This window comes from Onychostoma macrolepis, chromosome 18 (genome assembly GCF_012432095.1).
Source record: "Onychostoma macrolepis isolate SWU-2019 chromosome 18, ASM1243209v1, whole genome shotgun sequence".
Taxonomy (NCBI): domain Eukaryota; kingdom Metazoa; phylum Chordata; class Actinopteri; order Cypriniformes; family Cyprinidae; genus Onychostoma; species Onychostoma macrolepis.
Genome location: NC_081172.1, coordinates 31,658,589 through 31,684,967, shown reverse-complemented (window position 1 = coordinate 31,684,967; position 26,379 = coordinate 31,658,589). Strand labels below are relative to the sequence as shown.

Sequence of the window (26,379 nt, the reverse complement as noted above, 5' to 3'; positions counted from 1 at the left end):
GTGCAGATTTCTCTCCTGGTTCAGGCTAGATTACTTTTTCACGGAGAAAGCATTATGTATTATGGACTAATATTTCAGCTAGAAGGGATGGTTTAATAATAATAATAATAATAATAATAAAACATCTTAATGATGCATTTGTTTCTTACAAACATGCAGCTTTTCACATCTCAAGACATTAACTGATGGACTGGAGTGGTGTGGATTATTGTGATGTTTTTATCAGCTGTTTGGACTCTCATTCTGACGGCACCCATTCACTGCAGAGCATCCACTGCTGAGACACTGATGCAATGCTACATTTCTCCAAATCTGATGAAGAAACAAACTCATCCGCATTTTTGAGTGAACTATTCCTTTAAGAATGACTTTAAAGTAGAAAGATTGCTGGCAACAGCTCACCAGAAATTATTAGTTTCAGTCAATCCATAATGGTCAGTGAATACTTCTCAGGACAAGAAAATATAATCAGAGAGAGATTCATGGAATTCAGGTTCCTCCATGGACACTGTAATAAGAATACTGTAAGTTAATTAACGATTACCAGAATACCATCCTACTGAAGCAAAGCCACAGCCGCTGAAGATGACCGATTATTATTATTCTAGCGTCCAACAACAGCATTAAGACAATATCTTTGACTCTAGATAATATTTGTAAAGTGCTATTGGTTTTCTCAGTGATTGGCAGAATGACTTGCGTAATAATGTTGCAAAACCTCTTTGGACAGTATTTGCATTTTGTCCTTTTTTCTTTCACATATCAATGAAATGATTAACTTACGAAATCAATATCATTCAAACCCCCACTTAAGTTCAATATTTAGGGTTTGAAGGTTAAGGAGAGCAGATATCATACATGAACACGGTAAGTCTTCTCTCGCTGCATTGGTTTATTTGTGTGAATAATGGAAATGTGGGTATTCCTTTAATTAGGAATATTTAATGTACAGTATATAATTATGTTAATGCTCAGGTTCTCTAAAACAATTTTTTGGCAATTGATCTTTTTTTTTTTTTTTTTTTAATGATGATAGATGCAGTTTTTGGAGTAAAATAACTCTTTCAACTGATGTTTTCACATTTTCATTGACACTGTTAACCTGAAGCTGTTCATGAGTTGCAAAGCTCTTTGTCTCTGAAACTCTTCAAACTTTATTGTTTTTCAACTTTTAAATAAGTTTACTGTTGTGACTGTTCATAGGCCTTGAACAATGAAAACGTACTTCTTTTGAATGTGTTTTCATGAGTCACTGAATCAAAAACTGAATGTGTAAACAGCGTTGCTGAAGAAAAACCTCATTTTGTATGTGTGTCTAAGCGTGCTTATAAAATAGCAAGCAATAATATTTATTTATTTAACCTGGAAAATGAGTCAACACAGTGTGAGTGTAACTGGAACATAAACTAATATTGGATTTAAAAACACATAAAAACCACAGAGGACATTGCCTCCTCGTTTCAAAACACCACAATGTGCCATTTTTACATGAATATGGAAACAATTCAAATTTCTCTACCAGTCTGTGAAGAATATTTTCCGTATAACCATGTTCTCAGGGTGCAAATTGTTTTGCAGTGTTAGCTGTGGTTTCTTCCAGCAGAAACTGCCGATGTTTGTGACATTTGTTGTTACAGTATGCACTCTGTCACTTTCTGTTTCTTTCTTTTCTTGCTTTATTAGCATCTCAGTTGAGTCATTCCACGAAACCGGTATGATTTGGACTTACATTTTTGATTTTTTACCCCGAAATATAATTTTTCTGAACACCCCACACTGAAAAAACATATTTTCCCACCCATCAAATCCCTATTATTTTAAGATATGGGCACTATTAATCTTCAACCCCGTTATGGACACTATGGGATCTCTCTGAATATGATCATAAAATGCATTTGTAATGAAATCAACATTTTCCTATTAATCAGATGTCCCTCACACTAATTCAGTATTTGCAAATATAAAAGTTACATAAAATCTCACACTTTTGCTATACTAAAGCCTGGAATGGAACTTTTTGTGACAGCAACCTCATCATTTTTGATCAAAGAAGTGGATTAACTTCAGAATTTGAACTAAAATCAGTATTATAAAAAGGATAGTTCCGGTCCTTGATTCTGATTGGATGAGCCACGTTCGTAGCTGTAGTAAATTACACTACAAACCTACACCTTTGTTTTCTTTGTGTGTTGCTTGGCAACCACAACTGTTTCTGAAGAACTAGGCCTACATTGTTTGGTGGAAGAATAAATATAAAAAAGTTTTTATTTATATCATTAAACTTTATTTGCTCTCTTTTATTTTCTGAAACATTACTACTGAAACGGAATAACCGATTTATAAAAACGCTTCGTGTCGTGCCTAACAACGCCCCTTAGCTGTTATAAATTAACTGTAAACCACGGCTTCTTGGGGCTTATTGTTTTATTCGTATGATTGCTATGAACATTTCAGACTGAGTTCAACAAAAATTAAATGACTTTTTCATAAACTTAAAAAAAATAATTAATACAAATGTAGGTGTGATGGGGTTGAGACTAGGGTAACGGGGTTGAAGGGACAAATACAGCTTAAATAGTTGTTTTTTTACTCAAATTCACTGTAAGATTTTCTATAAGCACTGTATTTCATTATGTGACCAAGAAAGACAACAGATATGAATTGCAATTGGGCTGAGTTTTATTAACTCGACGGCAGGAAAAACAACAACAACATAGTATACATTAGAACATTATAAACTGACTGAATAGGTCATCAACATAAAACACACAACTTGTGTGGCATTCAGTATCTGGCCCACACCTCTTTCAAGATCTTCACATGGAGATGGTGCTGAAGCACACAGGCTCTGGTTTTTCACCAACATAAAACACCCCTGTACAGTACACCCAGAATGTATTCACAGCACTTCACTTTTTCCACATTTTGTTATGTTACAACCTTATTCCAAAATGGATTAAATTGTTTTCCACGCAATTCTAAAAGCAATACCCCATAATGACAATGTGAAAGAAGTTTGTTTGAAATCTTTGCTAATTTATTAAGAAAAAAAAAATAAAGAAAAAAACCACATGTACATAAGTATTCACAGCCTTTGCCATGACACTCAAAATTGAGCTCAGGTTCATCATGTTTCCACTGATCATCCTTAAAATAGATACAACTTGATTGGAGTCCACCTGTGGTAAATTGAGTTGATTGGACATGATTTGGAAAGGCAAACACCTGTCTATATAAGGTCCCAAAGTGCATGTCAGAGCACAAACCAAGCCATGAAGTCCAAGGAATTGTCTGTAGACCGCTGAGACAGGAGGCACGGATCTGGGGAAGGGTACAGAAACTATTTCTGCAGCATTGAAGGTTCACAGAAGCATGTAGTCTCTGTTACCCTTAATGGAAGAAGTTTGAAAGAACCAGGACTCTTCCTAGAGCTGGCCTCCAGGCCAAACTGAGCAACTGATGGAGAAGGACCTTGATTAGACTGGTGAGCAAGAACCTGATCATCCTCCACCTCCGTGATCATACGTGGAGATGGGAGAAACCTACAGAAGGACAACCATCACTGCAACACTCTACCGATCTGGGCTTTATGACAATGTGGCAAGACTGAGAAGCAAGATTCTCTGGTCTGATAAACCTCAATTTCAAGCATCATGTTTGAAGGAAACCAGGCACTGCTCATTACCTGCAAAGTACCATCCCAAAGTAAAGTGTGCTGGTAGCAGCCTCATGCTGTGGGCTGTTTTTCAGCGACAGGGACTGAGGGACTCGTCAGACTAGGAAAAAAAGCTCAGTGCACCAAAATATTGAGATCGCATTAATGATGATGATTCAGAATCTCAGACTGGGCAGAAGGTTCACCTTCCAACAGGACAACAACAACCCTAAATACACAGCCAAGATAACACAGGAGTGGCTACGGTACAACTCTGTAAATGTCCTTGAGTGGCCTAGACTTGAACCCGACTGAACAACTCTGGAGAGATCTGAAAACCGACGCTCCCCATCCAACCTGATGGAGCTCGAGAGGTTTTGCAAAGGAGAATGGCAGAAACCGTCCAAAAATAGATGTTGCCAAGCTTTTAGCATCATACTCAAAAAGACTTGAGGCTGTAATTGCTTTTTTACCCGGTTTTTTAATAAATTTGCAAAGATTTCAAAAACTTTGTTCACATTGTCATTATGGGGGTACTGTTTGTAGAATTTACTTAACACTGAGTTGTGAAAATTTAAGCAGAACACATGTGCACACACACATAGCTTTAACATGGACATTACTTCATTCAACACATGCATGTGGTATAAGATTCTTGATCAAATAGAATAATTCATTTAAGTTACTGGATAACTTCAGAACCAAAGTGTTAAAAACACAACCCCATCACAATCTCAACCCCGTTGTGATCAAATAAATAATGGGGTTGAGTGTGAAGGGGTTGTGATTTTTGCTCAAAACGGCCCCTGCCCTAAATGTATGAATAACAGGAGAGCACATGGTATGCATGATATTAAGAAATCATATATATTGTTAAAATAACAAAGATAATTTTCACAAGTAATAGTTTTCCATCTTTATTTGATGTAACGGGGTTGAGTCATTAAGCTTGACAATCAAAATATCACAATATTAAGTTATAGTTATAAAAGAAGGTGGCAACTTGCCTATGTCTGCACACAATGTTGTTCAGAAGAGCTATATGATGTCACTTCTGGTTAATGATGTCACATCAGTTCATTATTTTTATGGGGGGAGAATGATTTGTGTAACGGGGTTGAGGGGTTACTGAGGCACGGAACTAAATAATATGATTTTAATGAATAATCATGAATTTACTTAGAAAGAAAAAAAAAAAAACATTACCAGCAAAAAAAAAAAAAAACACTGATAGATATTTATGAGAATAGCAAAATGTATGGACTTTTTTCTAATTTTATTATTCATATCCCAAGTACACTCCAAATAAAAATGAAAACTCGTGGTATTGATACGCAAAAATGGACATTGGCGTGTATATGCTACGCCATGGGTAGGATTAGGGTTGTGGAGTAGATTCGTATCATATGTACGCCAAACACTTCGTATCATATATACGCCAAAGTCCATTTTTGCGTATCAATACCACGAGTTTTCGTTTTTATTTGGTGTACTATTTATAAGCATTTTTTATTAAATGAGACATTTCAATTAATACAAAAATATTAAAAAAATAGATTTTGGTGACCCAATAGATAAAATACACTTAGAGGGACACAAATCGTACCGGTTTCGTGGAATGACTCACTACATTGTTATTTCTCAGAGTAATTTATTTGTCAATGCATCTTGGCTACAAAACACAATTTTAAAATTTTGCCCAGGATTAAAGACCTTGAACACGCTGACCTTTAGTGACAACATAACAGGGGTAAGTTGTCACATTACAACCATGAAGCGTAAAACGCTTCATAAAACAAAAACGTGTCCATCAGAAGACGCAACGAATAAATACGTTTCAGCATCATCATAACATGAACGACTGAACTTTCCTACACAGCCCTCTACAGTCGGTCCCGTTCGCGCATGCGCAGTCGGACGGTGTTTAGTGGGTACACTCTGTGCAGTACAGAGATGTGACCCACGGAAAGAGCCCCATGAAAACAGCGAGAGAAAGATACTGATGTTATTGAGAGCCAAAAGAAGCGACTGTTTCCGTTCTGGGCGCTTGAAGGAGACGCTAAAATCAGTGAAGTCATCTAACGGCGCCTCCCATCTGAAGAGCAAAGACGCCCGTGAACGCACACTTAATAGCGCAACTTTTCTCGTAAGATGTGATTGTGCAGCGCGCTTGATCTGGGGGAGAGGGGGGGACTATCTGGACAATCACATTCACTTTACGGACTATCTTTGTGCTTTCAACTATATCTAGATACGTGCTTCCTGGTAAGTTGATTTAAGTCTCAATCAAGTAAGTTTGAAAACCTAGTGCGCTGCCTACTCCATGTTGATGATGATGCCTGGACATGTAGTCTATGTAGGCTGCTCACTGCGTTTTGAGACCGTTTACATTCAATTCGGAAAATTACGCATAGGCTACGTGATTTCTTAGTATTTTGTTCCCTTAACTTTGTTATTTCTGTGCGAAACACTGGTTCACACACCTCTTGTCGCTTTTCTTTTTCTTAAAGGGCTGTTAAGCTCCTGTCGGGTGAGGAAATTCAGATGTAAGCTTCTTGTTGCCAGTTGTGCAATAGCTAATCCGTTAGGTGGTGATGAAATTTTGGTTAGTTCTTTTGGTTTTAGTTATGTTGTCCACATGACGCTTTTATCTACAGGTTTAATCTGGTCTGGTCTCAAACTGGTAGTAACTGGTTGACAACTTTGTCTAAATTCAAACCAACCTAACCAGCAAGAGAGTTTAGGTTTTAGTGGTTTTTAGGTCAAGGAAACAGTGGTTATGAAAAGTATTTTGAAACTGGCACTTTCATTTACCCATAACTTTAACAACTAGCATATCATGCAGAAAAAAAATGGTTTACTGGGTTAAGCGGGTTTATCTGGACTTCCAGCCTGGCCAAGCGACTTTTCATCTAACTGCTGGTTTAGAACCTCCCTAAAACCAGAAACACAACCAAGACCTGCAAACCAGCTGGTTAAAGTCCGGAAAACCACTTATCATTTATATATTAATGATAGTGGCAATTTACAAGGCAATGTAAAAGATGTGGAATTACAAATAGTAGCCATCAGTTGCTGCAAATGCAAATATGTCAGGTAAAATTTAAATATAAGGTTTGTAACTCTTTAAACGTAAAGTTGATTTATTACTATTATCATCATCACAATTATTATTATTATTTAGTGTAATAATGTTATTTTTATGTGCAATGATCGACAATATGCTAGAATAATTCTTACTGTATGGCAGACAAATGTTAACTGTAAAATAAAGTAAAAATTAGAGTTACTGTATTGTTATTTACTGTATCTAGTCAAGTTGATTCAGATGGTACCACATTAAGCAACTTTTTAGATTACCTATATAATATATATATATATATATATATATTTTTTTTTTTTTTGCATCATCTAGTCTCTAAGCTTTGTGTATATTTGATGAAATATTTTTTTATACACTCGTGTGACTGGCAGTCTTCTCCACAAGGCTTCTCCTCTCTCGTACCCTTATGCAAGGCAGGGTCTGATTGCATCAGTCTATGATTGCATGACTGGCTAAAACCGACAGATCATATACACATTAAGAAATTATTAGCAATTCACTCAAGCTTTTAAAGGTGCTTCAAATTGTATTACACAGTTTTCATCAATGTATTGAAAGGCAATTGCGTGGTAATGCATTTGTGGTGAGGATATGAGAGAGGATGTAGGAGGTTGCTCTTCCTTTAAGCACTTTTATTCTTTAAATGTTGCATGTGCAAATTGTATTCAGCTTTATCTGTGTGCAGTTTTGTTTGCAACCTGTAAAGTGCGACAATATTTATTTACAAGAAGATAGAACAGACCTGCTCTGAGTTTGAGATCTACGTCTTGTATCCAGGCCTAATAATCTTCAGCTTTGTGGTGCGGGCTTAAACGTGCATTGTGAGATTTGAACATTGCTGCACTGTGGGCTGGTTCAATTAATCATTAACTTAATGTTATGCTTGCATTGATGCACAGATGCATTTCAGGTTTCGTTTTGCTCATGACGATTCACAAGTTCTTCAAATGTCAAAAGTCTAGGCCTCTTTCTAACTCAACAATTCCTTGCAACAGTTGCCATTGGCCCTGCAGATAAAGAGTCAAGCTGTGCATGCTTTTAAGAGATAGTAGAGTGGCAGTTCAGAAAGAGCTTACTCGGATCACAGGTCAGGCCAGAAGATGTGAACGATAGCTGTCAGTGTCCCTTTCTTGTGTGCAAATGACTTTTAGACAGCTTTCCACTTCATGAGCAGCCTTATGCTAAGACATGTTAACATGTCTGTTGTGACTAAATGGCACATTGCTAGTTATTTTTTTTTTTTAACTTTAAGATAGAGATTCTCATTTTTTTTGTCAGTCGAACCCTTTAGAAGTACAACATTTACTTGAGGTTTTAGGTTATAATTTCAGTAATTTAACAACACATCTGTAAGTTTGTATGTAAAATATCTATCTAATCTATTTTTAGTAAATGTTTTTTTTATGTAAACTATTTATGTTGATATAAGGCTGCATGATCAAAACTTATACTGTAAATGGACATATTTTGCGATTGAACATTACATTACATTATATTTTATATGAAAATGTCTTTTCACTGCTGTCACATCCAGACACAAAAAACAAAGACTCTTCTGCTTTTTTTGTGATCAACTTTTTATTGTCTTTAAATCAACAAAACAACATCCATTCAAACAAACAACAGGGAGGCGGAGCAACAGACACACCGTCAACAATTTCACAATTTGAAAGAAAAAAAGGGAAGGAGAAAAATTCCTTTATATAGTCCAAAGTGTGGAAGAAAAACATTGCCATACATCAATGATACTAGGTTTAGCCTTGTTAATTCGTGCTGTTGTACATTCACAAGTCACTATTTCAAGGAGGTTATGAATCCAAAATGTTTTTGCACACATGTGCGGAGTAAACCAGTTTTGTATTATTGCCTTCTTTGCAGCTGTAAAACCAGCAACATTCTCTTCTTTAATGAACTCATACAGAAGTTAGAATTGTCATTGAGAAGACATAAACCTGGATTAGACACGTAAACAATATGTAGCAAAAAGGACAAAACATAACCCACAATAATGTTAATGACATGAAAATAGTGTTGAATTTGTCGGAGATGAAGACTTGGACTGCACATAAACCTTGCGCGCGGTATACAAACGAACGTGGAACACTACATTTATTAATCTGTGTCAATGTTAGTTAATAAAAAGACAATCATTCAGTGTTTGTTCATGTTGTTGTTACGTGACGTAGGGTCGAGACATGGGCTGATGACATCTTCGTTTCACACAATATACGGATTGGCTGTACACACGAAAACGCAAGGGTGTCGTTTTCAGATTTATCCACTCTGGGTCCCGGTTTAAAAAAAATAGTGGTTTCAGGCTCCCAAAATGCTGGATCCGTCTGGACAAACCACCAATAATACCACACACAATTTTGGCGTGTACAGCTAAACGCATCTCCGAGTGGACGGGGCCTGAGTTATTTTTTTAAGGGAACAGGTTAGGAAAAAAATAGCATTTAATCACTTGCTTAGCAATGGATGCTCTGCAGTGAATGGGTGCCGTCAGAATGAGAGTCTTAACAGCTGATAAAAACATGACAATAATCCACACCACTCCAGTCCATCAGTTAACATCTGGAGAAGACAAAATATACATAATATTAATTAGATAGTATTACTAGCATGATAATAATAATAGTAGTATTAATAATAATCGTCTTGCTATCATCAAAGGCATCAGCCACAGGCGATATCTCTGCACTCTGGACAGAACACATGCTGGATTATTTTGACCCGGCTGGTTGGGTTAAACGTTTTTACCCACAATGCTGGGTTGTTTAATATATTGTTCAAAAATTATTATATTGCTGGCTTAAAATGGGTTGGAAATTAAAAATCACACACAGAATTATTAGAGGCAACAGCAATAATCAAAAGATTAACATTTATTATTAAGCAAGAACACCCATGGACAAAATACAAGACAAATTGACAAATTGACAACATAGTTTACAATATTACGTTTAACTCGTTTAGAAATAAAAAAGGCATATAGAAGTAGCATTTTAATTTAAGTGTATTCAACCGTTCTCTGTAATAGCTTTTTACCTAAATAATGCTAATTCTCGTGCCGGTGTTTTGCTGAAATCTGAGCCGGTGAAGGGCTGCTGTTCGCGGGGGAACTGCGAACTTTAGACCGCCTGATGGCGTGACTGACTCCAAAACCTGCCCGTAAACAAACAGTACTGAAATTAGAGAACATGTTTTAACATCAAAGTAAATTACACTCAGTATTATAATGAGTAAAATCCATTTATGTTCTGCAAGGCAAAGGCGTTTCCAACGCGAAATGACCGCTGCTGACTGACATCTCGTCCTCATGTTGCGTTGCGTAAAATAATATAATTTACACCACATTAAAGACTTTATAAATAAAATGTATACAAACCTTTATTTCCCCAAAAGAGTGCACCACATCGGCGGCGGCGCTGAGAACCGCTCTCTCCTGGGCTCCCAGCAGCTGCGTTTCACCGGAGACACGCTCAACCCAGCGTTAAAATAACCCAATAAAACGACCCAACAAGCTGAACCCAGTGTTTGGGTTAAAAAAATAAAAAATAACTCAGCACCTGGGTAAAAATATTCAAAATAACCCAATAAAATGACCCAACAGGCAGGGGCGAGGCCAGAAGTGTTTAAGTGGGTGGGCCAACAGAAAATACAGCACAGAGATTCAATTTACAATACTTCTAAAGCATTGATTAACATTAATTTGAATTTCAACATTTACTAATACATTATTTATTAAAATTACAATTTTATCTGTTTTACCTGAGCTAACAAAAAGTTTATTAACTGACTAATTAATACTGGAACAATATTTCTCATTGTTAATGTTAGTTCATGCATTGGCTAACGTTAACTAAAGTTTATTGTATGCAAAAAATTAACTTTACCTTAGTCTGAGACTGCGGGGCTTCGCAGATGATCTCATAATCAAGTGTCTCAGTTCGCGTTCAGAGGACCGTAGCAATGAGTGCAGATGCAGTTTGTTGTGGAGAAGAGTAATGTTATATAGCACAACATTTATTTGTTTCTTTCCACAAAGAACACATCTATTTAGCGGATCAAACACTGTACGTATGCTAATGTGATGCTTTAAACACGTTTGGCTCAGAAGTTTCCAATCTATAATCCATCACCCGCTGGTCTGGTTTCATTTGGAGAGAGAGCAGCGCAAATCCTGGCAGCGGAGGTCTCCAGATGCCACGGCAGCTGCCACGGTTTTTCTCGCTGTTTTTGCTGTTTGCTCGGTAAAAACTACACTGTTCTCAGTGGCGTGCGGTGGTGTTTTATTTTATTTTTTATTTTTTTAAATGATGATGCAAAGTTCCCACAATTGTATTGCTATTTTTTATTATTATTATAGATTTTTATGTATCAGCTGTCAGAGTTCGTGCCAGGAGTCACGCTCGTTTGTCGCCATTTTTATTTTCAACTAAAAGATTTGATGATGCATATTATATGCCAGCAAGCAGATGCGATCAGAATATGAACCCAATAAGCTAAATTGCATACATATTTTCCCATAAAGAACATGTACACAGATAAGGAGTGCCAGCTGCCGCTAGCCAATACTGTAGGCCAGGGTTCCTCAGATCTTTCCCTGGAGGGCCAATCTGCTGCAGAGTTTAGCTCCAGCCCTGATCAAACTCACCTACCTGTGATTTTCTAATGATCTTGAAGACACTAATTAGCATGTTCAGGTATGTTTGATTAGGGTTAGAGCTAAACTAAGCAGGAGTGGGCCAGATTTGAGGATGCCTGCTGTAGGCTATATACGCACATGCACACACACACAAACATTTATTTTTTTATGTATTTAATGTAACACTATAGTTATTAACTAGTTGCTTGCATATTACTATATTAGCTGTTTATTTGTACTCATAAAGCATATACTATGCCTTATTATGCGTGATTCTATTTTATTTATGGTCCTGAAGGATCTTTATTCACTCTTTATTACAGTGAACTGTTGGATCCTGAAGGATGAAACATTTTTAATCAAATATGGCGACAATAGCCCACTTGTTTTTATCCACAAGTTCTGTCCAGAACATCTCACAGTCCTGTCATTTCACAAAAACCGGAAAGAAGTGAACAATTCCGCTGGAGAACTTTCTGCCCCCGCAGCTTTGTGTAGGGTTTTAATTTAGTGCTCATCTGCTTGTTGGCATGTAGTATGCATCATCAATTTTTTATTAAAAATAAAAAAAATCCATTTAAATTTCTGTTACCGCACCAGTCAGCTGCAGTCCTGTAGTGATGGGAAGTTCGGATCATTTTACTGACTCGGACCTTTGAGTCTCGTTCAGCAAAATGAACGAATCTTTTTTCGAGTCATTTCGTTCATTTTAGCAAAATATAATTAAAATGTTACGTGCTACTTCCTTAACATATCTACTACTTATGCAAACGTTGATCACACTACAAACAATACAAACTATAATGCTATAAGAAACAGAAAAGATTAATTCATCGTTTACCTGGGTCTTGATTAGCTCACCTCACCTCTTATCTGACAAGCCTTCGGGTTTGAGTCGTTCGTTCATCACGTGACAGCCTCATAAGCTAAACCAATGCAGTCAGAGCCGGAAACAGAATTGATTAGTTCACCTCCCGAGTCTTCGGGTTTGAGTCGTTTGTTCTTTTGTCACGTGACCACTTGCCGGATCAGTAAAATACTATAAAGTAAAACTGTATTTTTTTGTATGTTGGATCATATTTAAGAATTATCATAAAATTATCAAAATATGTGTAATAAGCATTTTCCTAGAAATAAAAATGATCTGTTCATTTCTGTCACTATGTTTTTGTTACTGTTTCTTGAGGATCTGTGTTATTTTATAAATAAATAAAACCCTGTTATAAATAAAATATTGATTGATTTGTCCTTTCACTGTCTTTGTCTATCAATAAACATATAATATAACTATATAATAAAAAAAATCCAAGCCTAAAATTACAAAGCACTTATAGTTTGTTCATTTTTACTCCAGTTTTGACTTTGCTGGTATAATTGTTTTTCACAGGCAGACTTGACATATTGGTCTAATATTTGTATAAGAAGATTGGTCAAAAAGGACACAATGATATAAAGTGAAAGCAAATAACATTTTGAATATGAATGATTAATGTTAGTTTAAAATATTAAGGTTATGATCTGGCTCTGTGGCTTTAGTATATTTTAATTTTCTTGTATTTTTTATTTAAATTGTTTTAATTCATTTTGGAATAATTATCCTCTTTGCTAAAGCTTTTTCTGGCACAAAAATAAACAATAAAAAAAAAAAACAATTCAAGAGTGTGTACACAGTGTTAATGTCTAAAGTGTCATATGTTACAAAAGTATAGTCAGTAACACTACAGTCTAATCTAAAGGGTTAACTCAAAAGACATAAATACAACAAGGTATTGTATTTTATGAAGATTAGACTCTAAAAAAATAAATACAATTAAATTAAAGCATAACCAACTCTTTATTATCTTTATTACTACATTCAGTATTATGGAAAAGAACCATCGTGACAGAAATTAAAAGGAATAATTTGAGACCAGAAATGCATCACATAACTGTACGAGTAAATAATAATAATAATAGTAATAATAATGACTATGCACCCATTTGTTAACTAATTTCTCTGCCCAAAGCTGTCACGTGACAAAAGAACGAACGACTCAAACCCGAAGACTCGGGAGGTGAACGAATCAATTCTCTTTCCGGCTCTGACTGCATAGGTTAGTGTATGAGGCTGTCACGTGATGAACGAACGACTCCAAACCCGAACTAAGGTGAACTAATTCAGTGCAGAACCTATAGGATGTTGCGCATGCGCGACTGAACGAATCACTCCCTGAGACGACTCGTTCTTCCCGAGTCACATTAAAGATTCGTTCAAAATGAACGAATCGTTCAAGAACGACCCATCACTACAGTCCTGGTGCCTCTCAAAAAATGTTTTCCTGCTGTGAAAGAAGAAAGTATGGTCAAACTATTTGGTGTATATAATAATGTTATAATTAATGCCTCAAACTTGTAGGCCTAGAGCATTTACAGTACGTGACATAAATTATCTTTTTTTTTTAACAATGAATGCTTTCTATAAATATTATAAATATATTGCTACAGTTTTTCATTATAAAATAACAGTAAAAATAGTTTGCAACAAAACTTACGAAAATGGTTTTTCAATGCATAAAAAAAGGTATTACAGTTAAAACATTTTGCTACACTCACCATAGTTTAAGCATGCTATTTGTAATAAAACCGTGGCTATACAAATTGTAATAAAACAAACAAACAAACAAACAAAAAAAAACAAAAAACATTTCATTTCTCGGTGATCCCACATCTGCCCATTTTCATTTTTGTAGCTATTACAAAAATTCTATACTTAATTGAACTGCCCAATTTCCATTCATCACTTTATTAATTTCCATGCATGAAATTAATGTAAAATAACCTGCCACAATTTACATAACCTCAAAGCCGCAAGGATAAGATTACTGAATTTCTAATGTTTGTGTGTTGGACGGCTTTGCCTGCCATCAGTCAAGGCAAGAGAGGCAGAGTCTCTTTAGAGAAAAAAAAAAATGGATGAGAAAATTGTTACAATTATTATATTACAAAAATAAATCAACGCAAGTATTACAAAATGCGACATTAAAAAGTGTAAAAGTCACTAGTAATTCTGTCCAACAGGGACACCCGCTGGTAAAGTTAAAAAGAACAGCTGAACATTGGTTGACAAATAAAATATGTTTGTATTGTTACTGCCTTTTGTTATTATTTTGGAATAAATGTAAAAATACGTAAAAAACACTAACTTGATGAGATTTATTGGTGTTGATAAACAGAATATTACACAGTGTAAAAATACAAAATATAATTGTATTTGGTCTTTTTAATGTAATGTTTATTTAACCAGGGAAATGTGACAACAGTAAGGTTAGATATGTATGTGTGTGTGTGTGTATGTATGTATATATATATATATATATATATATATATATTAGTTATACACAAAGCCGTAGGGTGCAGAAAGTGCAAGACGGACTCATATAGAAGTAATAACTTACAACTTACCAGGAAATCCCTATTATGGATAAAAGCGTCCAGCTATCACTGTGTTATCTGAATAAAAGGCATAAACCTTTCAAACAAATCATTTATTGGTTATTGTCCATTATCTGATTTCTAAGCCAATTAAAAAAAAAAAGTTTCCTCTCGGGCCTGGGAAACGAGGAAACAGCTGACGTGGAGACAGGGAAACCCAGGGCTTATAAACAGAACTGGAAGAGAAGGAGAAGGAGGAGAACTGAAACAAGTGGAGACTAATCAACTCATAATGACTCATAATATAGTATACACGTGCTTATATACTGTCTATACAGCTAAGCACTCCTTATGTGTACGTTCTTTATGGGAAAATGCTTATGCAATTTAGCTTATTGGGTTCATATTCTGGTCGCATCTGCTTGCTGGTATATAATATGCATCATCAAATCTTTTATTTAAAAATAAAACTAGTTTACAGCAGAAACGGTGACAAACGATCGTGATTCCTGGCATGAACTCTGGCAGCTGATACATAAAAATGTATAATAAGAAACAGAAATTTCTTGAGACGAGGGGAAAAAAAGATCAGATGGGGAAAGCTCTGGCTTCGTGTGGACGTAGCCTCAGCCTCAGGATGTCATGAGATTGAGTAAATTTTCATTTTTTGGTAAATGTTTTCTTTTAAGCTTATTACTCTTTGAAATGTTATGAAGTCAAATTGAAGTGCAGGTGCACTGCAGTACCTTTTTCCATTACGACTTTCATATTCCCAAATAAGAATTTGAGAAGCCTTGTGCTTTTCAAACGTACAAAAAAATGTCAATGCCACAAAAACCACCCACACAAAACTATAATATCAACATAATACTCAAGCTGGTTTAAGTGCACAGTGGTGGCATGGTTCTCTCCAAGTGTTCCTACCTAAGGTTAAACTTGAAATGGTTACATTACCAACCATAACCACTAAACTACCACCACCCATTTTTCTGTTTGCTCTCCATTTGCCACACAGACTAGCATTGTTTCAGAGGTCGGGTTGGACCGTGGCCTCACGGCCTTGCAGCATGTGGTGCTCATTACATGCACCTTGAATTTCAGTTCTGTGTTTTCTACATGGAAAGCGTGCAGAACAGAAGTGAAAGACTTAAGCCATCCTGAAAGGTGATAGGGCTTAGATGTAATTACACAATTTGGGACTGATGTTAAAGCTTTAGTTTAATTTAGTTAGGTGCGTATGGTCATTCATGTTCAAACATTCAGGGAACATCTTTCCGCAGCATTTGCGTCTGACGTCAAACCTTCATTAGTGGACTGAACTTCTTTGTATACACAATACGAATGTTGAAGAAGCATGGTCTGAAGTAAAATTTCAAATCCTAAATGAGAAAAATGTTATTAAGGGATGTTGTTAAAATGTTAGAGCAACGTCACAATGTAGTTTAAATGTGACTCGTCAGAAAGTTCACTTTTGTTTTCAGACTTATTGCACATAATGTGTTTTTGCACTGGTGCCACACTTATTATGAATTAGAGGTTGAACGATTGATCGGTTTGCCGATTAATCGGCACAATAAATGAATGCTAAGAGTAAGAATAAGAGTCTGTTTGTAACATTAAGGTTAACAACAGCCGTAAAAGGATTAATCATTGTAGATTTTTAATAATAATATATATATTTTTTAAAGTTGTATTTGTTATAATTAGCTAATTACCATGAATGATCAATGTGCAGGCCTAATTAAAATGTTAATATTTAAAAGTATAGTTCATTTTCATGGTTTCATGTTTTTTGTAAGTTCAGCACTTTTTACTTGCAGTGTTATATTTGTTTTCATTTAGTATCCATTTGAAAAACATTGTTAATTATTCAGTTATCGGCCAGTGTGATTATTATTGGTGAAATCCACTATTGGTGGACGTCTATTATAAGTAGTCTCATCTTTCAGTTTGTGTCAGTTCAAAATAAAATAATCAATTGACATGAAGTACCTTAATGAATTTATATATATATATATATATAAGGCATTTCATGTTACTGCTGACACCATTACAAACCCCATGTTCCTCCTATTAATGATTTCAAAATTCTTTATCAGTGAGCTGTTGTGAAATGAAAATGTTTAATGTTTTTCGCCCTTTGGTTTTGGGAGTTTTAGACCGTTCCCACCATGTGACTTATTACTCAGCGCCAAAAAGATAAAGCGTACGTATGTGTTTGCTTGTTAATGTCAAATGTGTTAATTTAATCTCACTCAGAATCAAGTGTTTCAGAGAAGGGTCTCTTATGCCGAGCATGCTGGGACACGCTCTGGCTGCTGAATGATGGCTGTGTCTGGACGCGGAGCCAGGGTTAAATTGGGTGAGCGGAGGAGCTGTGAGCTCAAGCCTATCAAGATTATTGAATTCTATTTCCAGCAGCTCGTAGCTATTTTTATGCCATCTCTCATATGGATTGAAAGAAACTATACTGTTTAACTGCAGATAAATGCATGTTAAAATGATGTGGTATTGAGAATATACTCGTTTTATTACTCTTTCTGTCTTCCATTCTTGCAGCTTATTGCTTACAAGGTTATGTGCACTTTAGAGGAGTTGTGTCTATTGTTTTTTAGGGTTGTTCACATGCTCGTTGCACAGTCAGAAAATGTGCCGTTCTGTCTCGGAGCAGCAGCATCAGCTTGGTTTTTGAAGTTGTGTTTATTGATACTGTACTGATGGTGAGTTTGTAATTGATGGTTTTTTAGTTAACTCCGTGAAAATAACCCTTTTGTCATGGCTCATTACAACTAGTTCCTTCAAGTTTCCACAGACATTTAGATGATTAAAAACTTCTTGCTGATAAATGAGTAAAATATAGTGGTTTGAAGGATAGTGGCAAAGATAAAGATTTAAAAATTATGTTTAATTTATGTTTTAGGACTGCGTTGTGATTAAAAGTGTTTTTAATGTCATCTTATGATTCATACATCCAAAATTACTGCAGTTTCCAGCAATTAATATGAATCATTGCAGTTTGGGTTTCTTCTGTAAATGATGGTAAAAACATGGTAGTCTTTTTTTTTTTTTTTTTTTGATTAGATTACAACAGCACACTTTCTAATACATTTAAAGCTGTATTACAATTATGTTTTGATGCTTGGAAAACCTTTTTCATCTCTGACTGATAAATATGATTGATTGATTGATTTAAATATTTATGTATTAAAATATTTATTAAATATTTGTATATAAGTTCGATTTTTTTTCTCATATACTTCAGGCGCAGGCCGTTTAGAATATAGCAGATGAGTATGTGTTGAGTATAATTTGAACCAGCAGGCCTGAAAAGAAAGATCTAATTGGTTTAGAATGGGCCTGTAGAAATAACTTTTTCTGTCATCTTTTAATTCTGTCATCATTTAATCATCCTCAAGTTGTTCCAAACTCGTATGACTTTCTGTGGAACACAAAATGAGATTTTGAAGAATAATTCATAAATTAGTAAATGTGTGTGTGTGTGTGTGTATGTATATGTACACACACACACACACACACACACACACACACCTTTCTTTATGCTTCTCGATTTGAACTAGTTTTGATTCCCAGATTTTCAATATGGCCCCAGAACTTTGGCCATCACAGAATGTGATTAAATAGCAGTTAACATTGTTAAATCTGCTTATAAACTGGGAAGATGGAAAATGAATCTTGCTTGATCCCAAAAAATGACCTTGGACAAAGACTTTCAACGTAGCACCTGCGCTCTGGACATGAGTGTGACCAAGAGAGAGATTCAGGAACTGATGAAACATAGTGAGAAAGGCTATATGGGAAACGTCAGGGAATTATGGAAAGCAGAGTTAATAATCAAATTTAGTAATCCAGCCTTCAGATATTATCAAAAGGGATTTACTCACAGGATAGTTGCCAAGACCATACCATTCAATTGGGACCACGTATGTCATAGAAAGTGGAAGAAACCATGTACACATGCCTTAAGAACTGCCTTAATTCTTCATGGCGTAGATTCCACTAAGTGCTGGATTTTGGTTCATATTGACATGAGAGCATCACGCAGATTTGTCAGCTGCACATCCAAGCTGCTCTGTTGGATTGAGATCTGATGACTCTGGAGGCCATTTGAGTTTAGAGAACTCATGTTTGAGAAACCTGTTCGAGATGATTTGAGCTTTGTAACATGGCACGCTATCCTGCTGGAGGTAGCCTTCTCAAGATGGGCACACTGTGGTAATGAAGGGATGGGCGTGGTCAACAATACAGCAATACAAGGTAGGCTGAGGCCTTTAAACGATGCTTATTTGGTACTAAGAGTCCCAAAGTGTGCCAAGAAAATCTCCTCATATGGAGTCAATTTAATGCCGCATATATATGCAAAAGAAAATAAAGTTTTGCAAAAGAAAATAAGTTTTGCAAAGAAAAATAAAGAATTGCAAAAGAAAATGAAGTATTGCAAAAAGAAAATAAGTTTTGCAAATAAAAATAAAGAATTGCAAAATAGATAAATAAAACAGAGCAAAAGCAATGATTTTGCAATACATATTTTCCATGGCCATATCTACTAATTTATTTGCAATGCAGCTTTTATTTTGCGTTTCAGTCAAGTTTGAGTTTGCGATACTGTTTTCCCTTTGTGCTTCACGTTTCTGCGCGTCTCACTTTGTGGCGCTGTTTTGACATGGGGGTGGAGTCAGGGGACGGGGGCGTGTCCAACAGGCCTGGGCATGCCTCCCTGGAAGTGACGTCATCGGCCCGAGACGCAGATCACAGCTGATCCAGGCACCGTCACTGAGCAGAGGCATGCGGGTGGATCGTTTCCTTTTATTCACTAGCTTTAAAACATGCATGCTTTCGTTTTATTAACAAATGTATATGTGTATTAGCAGCGTTTGCTCAAGTTAAAGAAGTTGTTAATATGAACATCTGCTGTTTATTTCTCTCAATGTGTGCACACTTTTATAGCATTAAAATGTGTATTGTTTCATCTGGTTAACTAAATGTGCATTAATAGTGCTTGTTTAAAATCTCTTAACCTGTGCACAGCGCTCTTTGTTTACATTAGTTCAGAGTTACTGCTAGTTTTAATGTAAAAGAATGCAATTAACTTCACAAACTATACATCATTAAAAAGGTCTAAGACTCAAGCTTCATATCCATCTCGACTTCGTTTTCATTTACATAACTCCTGGCATAAATTAAGAAATGACTGGCACTGGAAGTTAAAAAAAAAATGAAGCTTGAGTCTTTTTGGTTTAAATTTCTCGTGGCCACGAGATATTAATGGGTAAACAAACCAGCGTGACCATAGCAACCTGGGATTATCAGAGATGTATTTATTAATATTTTATTTTTAATTAAGAAATTATTTTTAAAAAAAAGCATTATTAAATTATTATATTAACACCACCACGGTGTAATTTTACCCATGGCTGTTTTTCAAATAGGCTACATAATATATTTTCAATTAAAAATATCCAAGTCTTACAGTCATTGACTTTTACTAAAATTGTGTTATTTACAATCCCCTGTTTATTGTTAAAAAAATTGTTTAGATAAAACCAGAACAAAAATGGGGCATTTATACCTATAAGCGCCATCAGGACAAATTTACGCATAATTCCTGTCATCACGTTCAAATGAAGATGTTTATTCCTCTACTCATAAATGTTCAAACTTTGGATTAAATATTAATTTGTGTTTGCAATTTTTTTTATCGTTTATGGTTCGCTACTGTGTTGCTTATTTATTCCTGAAAAAAAAATCTGAACTATGATGTAATGAATAAAACAATTTTTATGATTACCCCAAGTTTATTGGTGTTGTTCTCTTATTCAAATGATAAATTATATAACTAAACAAATTCATTAATTAGGTGAAACTGTGCACTTGAATTTGTCATTGTACATCTTTTGCAATGTGGTGAATTAGTATTGCTTATAATAGTCTATTTAGGGTGTTTTAGTCATTTAAATAACATGGGTTATCTTGAAACATTTTATTAGCTATAATATTACAACACCCAAATATGTATTTATTTCCTCGTAATTCTCGTTGTCATTGCAGACTGGTTTATATTCATCATTAAGAAAAGTGATTAGTGTAACCTGCTTAAAAATAGCTGTGAACTTAAAACAACAGGACAAAAACATTTCATAATGACTAAAAATAATAATTTTATGACTCTAGACATTGTGAAGACAGTGGCATAATACAGTGACATACTACGTTTTTAGCCATATCAAAACAGTAGTCATGGCATGGGTGAATTTGACCCGCTGGCGCTTTTAGGTATACAGCGACCTCTGGTGGTTGAAGTGTTAACCATAGGCTACGTACTGGACTGTATCGCGATGTAGACAACATTCGAATTAAGTTTATTATGAATGAATGTTAAAGTATAATAAAATAGGCCGACAAGAAAACATTTGTATCCATCCCACAAGTCTTGTAAGTCCATGTATTTTATTAGTATTAGTAATATTTTCATATTCGTTGTTATGTATTTGATTTATTTTCCCTTCATTTCGATCTCTTAACGTTCAGGGCTGTATAATAATAATAATAATAATAGCCTAATATACACATATATTACATAAAAAGACACGATCAACGGACTGTGGGATGGATAAATATATTTGATCAGTCTCTGATAATCCCAGGTTGCTATGGTCACGCGGGTTTGTTTATGCATGATTAAACTCATGGCCACGGCATACAGTATATCACGTTCCCACGACTTAATATCTCGTGGCCACGACAAAACTAAACCAAAATGACTTTTTAATCTTTTTAAACTTCCAGTGCCAGTCATTTCTTAATTTATGCCAGGAGTTATGTAAATGAAAACGAAGTCGAGATGGATATGAAGCTTGAGTCTTAGACCTTTTAATGATGTATAGTTTGTGAAGTTAATTGCATTCTTTTACATTAAAACTAGCAGTAACTCTGAACTAATGTAAACAAAGAGCTGTGCACAGGTTAAGAGATTTTAAACAAGCACTATTAATGCACATTTAGTTAACCAGATGAAACGATACACATTTTAATGCTATAAAAGTGTGCACACCTTGAGAGAAATAAACAGCAGATGTTCATATTAACAACTTCTTTAACTTGAGCAAACGCTGCTAATACACATATACATTTGTTAATAAAATGAAAACATGCATGTTTTAAAGCTAGTGAATAAAAGGAAACGATCCGCCCGCATGCCTCTGCTCAGTGACGGTGCCTGGATCAGCTGTGATCTGCGTCTCGGGCCGATGACGTCACTTCCAGGGAGGCATGCCCAGGCCTGTTGGACACGCCCCCGTCCCCTGACTCCACCCCCATGTCAAAACAGCGCCACAAAGTGAGACGCGCAGAAACGTGAAGCGCAAAGGGAAAACAGTATCGCAAACTCAAACTTGACTGAAACGCAAAATAAAAGCTGCATTGCAAATAAATTAGTAGATATGGCCATGGAAAATATGTATTGCAAAATCATTGCTTTTGCTCTGTTTTATTTATCTATTTTGCAATTCTTTATTTTTCTTTGCAAAACTTATTTTCTTTTGCAAAACTTTATTTTCTTTTGCATATATATGCGGCATTAAATTGACTCCATATCCTCACACCATTACAGCACCAAGCCAGGATGGATCCATGCTTTCATGTCGTTTACACCAAAATCTGAATATTGCAGCAAAAATCGGGACACATCAGAGTTTTTTTTCCAATCTTCTATTGTCGACCCAGGCTCACTGGAAATATGTGCATGTGGCAATGTTTCTGCAACAATGAAAATGAAATGTCCAGTGAGTGGTGCTAAACGCATGCTCAATATGTGACCTTCACAAAACTTGTGCCGTCCAGAGAGAGGTGATAGGGGTTATATGTAAATACATGATTTGGGATTGATGTCAAATAGGGCTGAAACGATTAGTCGACATAAAAAAATTGTTGTCGAGTAATCGTTTGATCTCACATGACCTAATATGCAAGCGCCTGCAATACTGCGGTTCGACCAGAGTGGCGCTGTAGCGCAAGACTGTAGTTCAGCTCTCCTGGATGCAATTCAAGAGAAGAAGACACACCCGAACCTGAGCGGCGTTTGATGAATATGTAAATATATATATATTGCGCGCTTTCCTCTCAATAACAAAATAAACAACAAAAACTGACAGCAGTGTGAAAGCAGCAGTTAAAAATGCATCTGATTACAACGATGTGGATGTTTGCATGAGCTCTGCAGTTACTCAAGTAAAGTCCGCTCACATCATGTTTATTTATATAGTACTTTATGCAATAGCCTTAAATCAAGCAGCTTTACGTCAATGTCGCTTTCAGTTAGAATTGCATCTTGATTTTCTGAAATAAAGCAGCTCTCCGGTGTGGAGCTAGCTAATGATAAAATGTTTTTTATTAGTAGGGAAAAAATATTTAATTAAAGTGATAGTTTGTTTTACAGAAATCATTATCATAACCCTGTAAGGTAGGCTATTTTAAGACATTATGTTTTGAATAAAATAGTTTATCCAAAGCATCTCATCACTTAACGTTACCTTTATTTTTATTCTTATCACTTACAAATGGAGATGTTAAGCAGAATCAGTGTTGGGTGTAACGCGTTACTAAGTAACGCGTTACTGTAATTAAATTACTTATCCACTGAAAAAGTAAAGTAAGGGATTACTGTTCATTTTTAGGTAATTTAATTACAGTTACTTATAAAGTACTTGCGTTACATACACTAAATAATTTCAACAGTTCTAAAATCAATATTGAATTTGAAATCTAAATTCACCATCTAAAGATAAAATTGAATGCAGCGGCGTTAACCCTCCGCGCGCCAGTTCATTTACTTTCAGATTTTCCTGATTCACAGAGAAACCTTAAATACTCAGATACATAGGGTTGCCAACCGTCCCGTATTAGCCGAGACCGTGCTGCTGCGACTGAATGTGACATGAATGTGTCCGCGGGAAATAGTAAGGACATATTTGAATTATTTAATCAACTATGTTTTCTGAGTCCCTGTCGCAAGGATGAAGTCTCCTCATTAGACGCGCCTTTAGAGAGAAATGCATCTTTATTGATGGTAGACGGCAGAAAACTCATCATGTTTGTTTTCTTTGTTTAACCTTTTGTTGATATTGTGAGTGCACACAAATAAAGTAGACCCTTTACAGTTCCGAATGATGTATTACTCTTACCTTTATCAGAAAAAATAAATAAAAATAATTACGGCGTAGGCTATTTTAAGTTGTTTCCTCTGAAAAAATGCAAGTGATGTCCCTGGTGCCTCCGTGTCCTGCAGAGCGCGCTTTAGCTTCCACTCTCCGCACAAACTTGGATATAGGCTAGCACCATAGGCGTAAATCCTGGGGGGGACGGGGGGACAGGACCCCCCCTATCTAAGGCTTGTCCCCCGTAAAAATATAATTACAAGTGACTCTGTGTATTGGAAATAATATAATGGACATATACTTAAAATAATTGTGTGATTAATAAAACAAAATAAACGCAAAAAAACGTTTTAAGTTCAGAAATGTTTAGATTCCCCCCTCCCTTTCCTCAGTGGTTTGGTCCACTGCCTGCTTTCCTTCTTTACCGCCTGCACACGAGTCCGGTGAGAGAGAGCTAGGTAGTTATGTGTAAGTAGGCTGTCAAGGCTATTTTATTCTCTTTAAACATCGAGTGAAATTATTCTTTATCTTTAATACAGATGATGCTGGATCATTAATAAATTAGTCATGACAAAAAAATTATGACATCCGATGTATTTTCTATGACCGATTATAAGTTTGACAAGCTTAATATCGTAGCTTGTCACCCACTACAACTAACACGGCGATAACCCTGTGTGTGAACTGATATTAGGCTAATATTGTAGACCTATGTGTTGGGTTTCGTTCACTATGATGTTAAGTGGCAGATCAGTGGATTTAATGCGGTTGAATTAATGCGAAAGAGACGAAACCTAAAATACTATGAATGACGCAAAATAATAATTATAATATGACCGCGTGGTGAACCATGAACTCATATTTAAACACGGTCTCCATGCTATGTACACATATCTATCCTTGCAAGTACAATTTTGGCTGTATTATTTGTGTCCCCTTCAAAAATTGCTCTTGAGAAATTTTATGTTTATTGTCCCCCCCTACTGTCAGATGAAATTTACGCCCCTGGCTAGCACACATTATTATTATAGTGCAGGTTTAACGTTTAAACATGATTATATGCTTGAACTGTTTTAGCATATCTATAGATTTTATTTTAGGCAAGTCGAGATGATTTGAGAAGGCTAAATTGATCAAACATAGGCAAAGATCAGCTCACTGTATGCTGCTGGCCGCTAGGTCGTTATACATTATATAAAACTTATATTTAACGAACAAAACTACTCCAAACGTTTTTCTAAATTAACTTAATGAAAAAAAAGAATTTATTATTACCTACATTTAGTTAACGTGTTATTTTTACATAAACCTGTATAGATTTTACTAGTTGGGCTTTTCATGAACATCAAACTGAAAAGTATTGTTTAACTTTTAAGCTTTTTTGTTATTCAGATATTTTGCAGAGTATTTATATTTGTTAACCAAAGAAGGTTAACATTTTTAATAAAAATGTTTAAGTATTAAAGTTGTGTTAAATCTAAAAGGCTAAACTATTCTATGTTTGACTCAAATTGAAAGAATAAACAGTTTAATTTCTATTAAGGTTTATAGGGATTTTAAGATGTAGCCTAATTAGCGATTTGAATAATTAAGTTACTTATTGAGTAACTAAGTTACTTTTCAGACAGAGTAATCAGTAAAGTAATTTAAATACAATATTGATGATGTAATTAGTAATTGTAATTAATTACTTTTTGAAAGTAACTTACCCAACACTGAGCAGAATGATGTGTTACTTTCCCATGTAACTAATTAAATGGTGAGTGTGTCTCATTCTGTGTGCCAAATACATCTATTTGTATAATGAATTGATAACACTTTAACTAATGTTAACAAATGATACCTTATTGTAATGTATTAATTAACATGAATGAACAATACATGTATTAAATTCATGTATTAATCTTTGCTAATGTTGGCTAATAAAAATACAGTTATTCATTGTTTGTTCGTGTTAGTTCACAGTGCATTAACTAGTGTTAAAAAACACAACTTGTGATTTTTATAAATGCATTAGTAAATGCTGAAATGAACATTAACCAAGATTAATAAATGCTGTAGAAGTATTGTTCATTCTTAGTTCATGTTAACCAATGCACCTTATTGTAAAGTGTTACCAATTAATTGTATAATAATTGTAATTACATAATATGCTTTTCTAAAGCTGAATTGACCTTTATGTTAGAATATGTATAACTTAATATTTTAACTAATTGCAAAAGCTGAATAATCAACGTCTACTGATTAATCGGCGAAATAACCGATGGTTAGTCGATTAATCGTTATAATAATCACTAGATTAATCGATTATCAAAATAATCTTCTGTTGCAGCCCTAATGTCAAAGTTAAGTATTCATAAGAAAGAGTTATTAATGTTCTATACACAAGAAG

The 26,379-nt window shown here is 35.2% G+C and overlaps 1 protein-coding gene across 11 annotated transcripts in view; it reads left to right on the top strand.

Moving 5' to 3' along the window:
* Positions 1-808: 808 nt before the first annotated feature.
* Positions 809-26,379, top strand: part of st3gal4 (ST3 beta-galactoside alpha-2,3-sialyltransferase 4) — a 50,015-nt gene continuing 24,444 nt past the window's right edge. Inside the window, exon 1 of one of the 11 annotated variants that reach the window (XM_058750774.1) lies at positions 809-867. The gene's annotated coding sequence lies outside the window, so the exon portion shown is untranslated. Of the gene's footprint in view, positions 868-5,120; positions 5,921-22,903; positions 22,924-23,042; positions 23,062-24,432; positions 24,456-26,379 lie in introns of those variants that run through there. The other 10 variants (XM_058750773.1, XM_058750779.1, XM_058750780.1 and 7 more) reach the window with 10 other exon arrangements.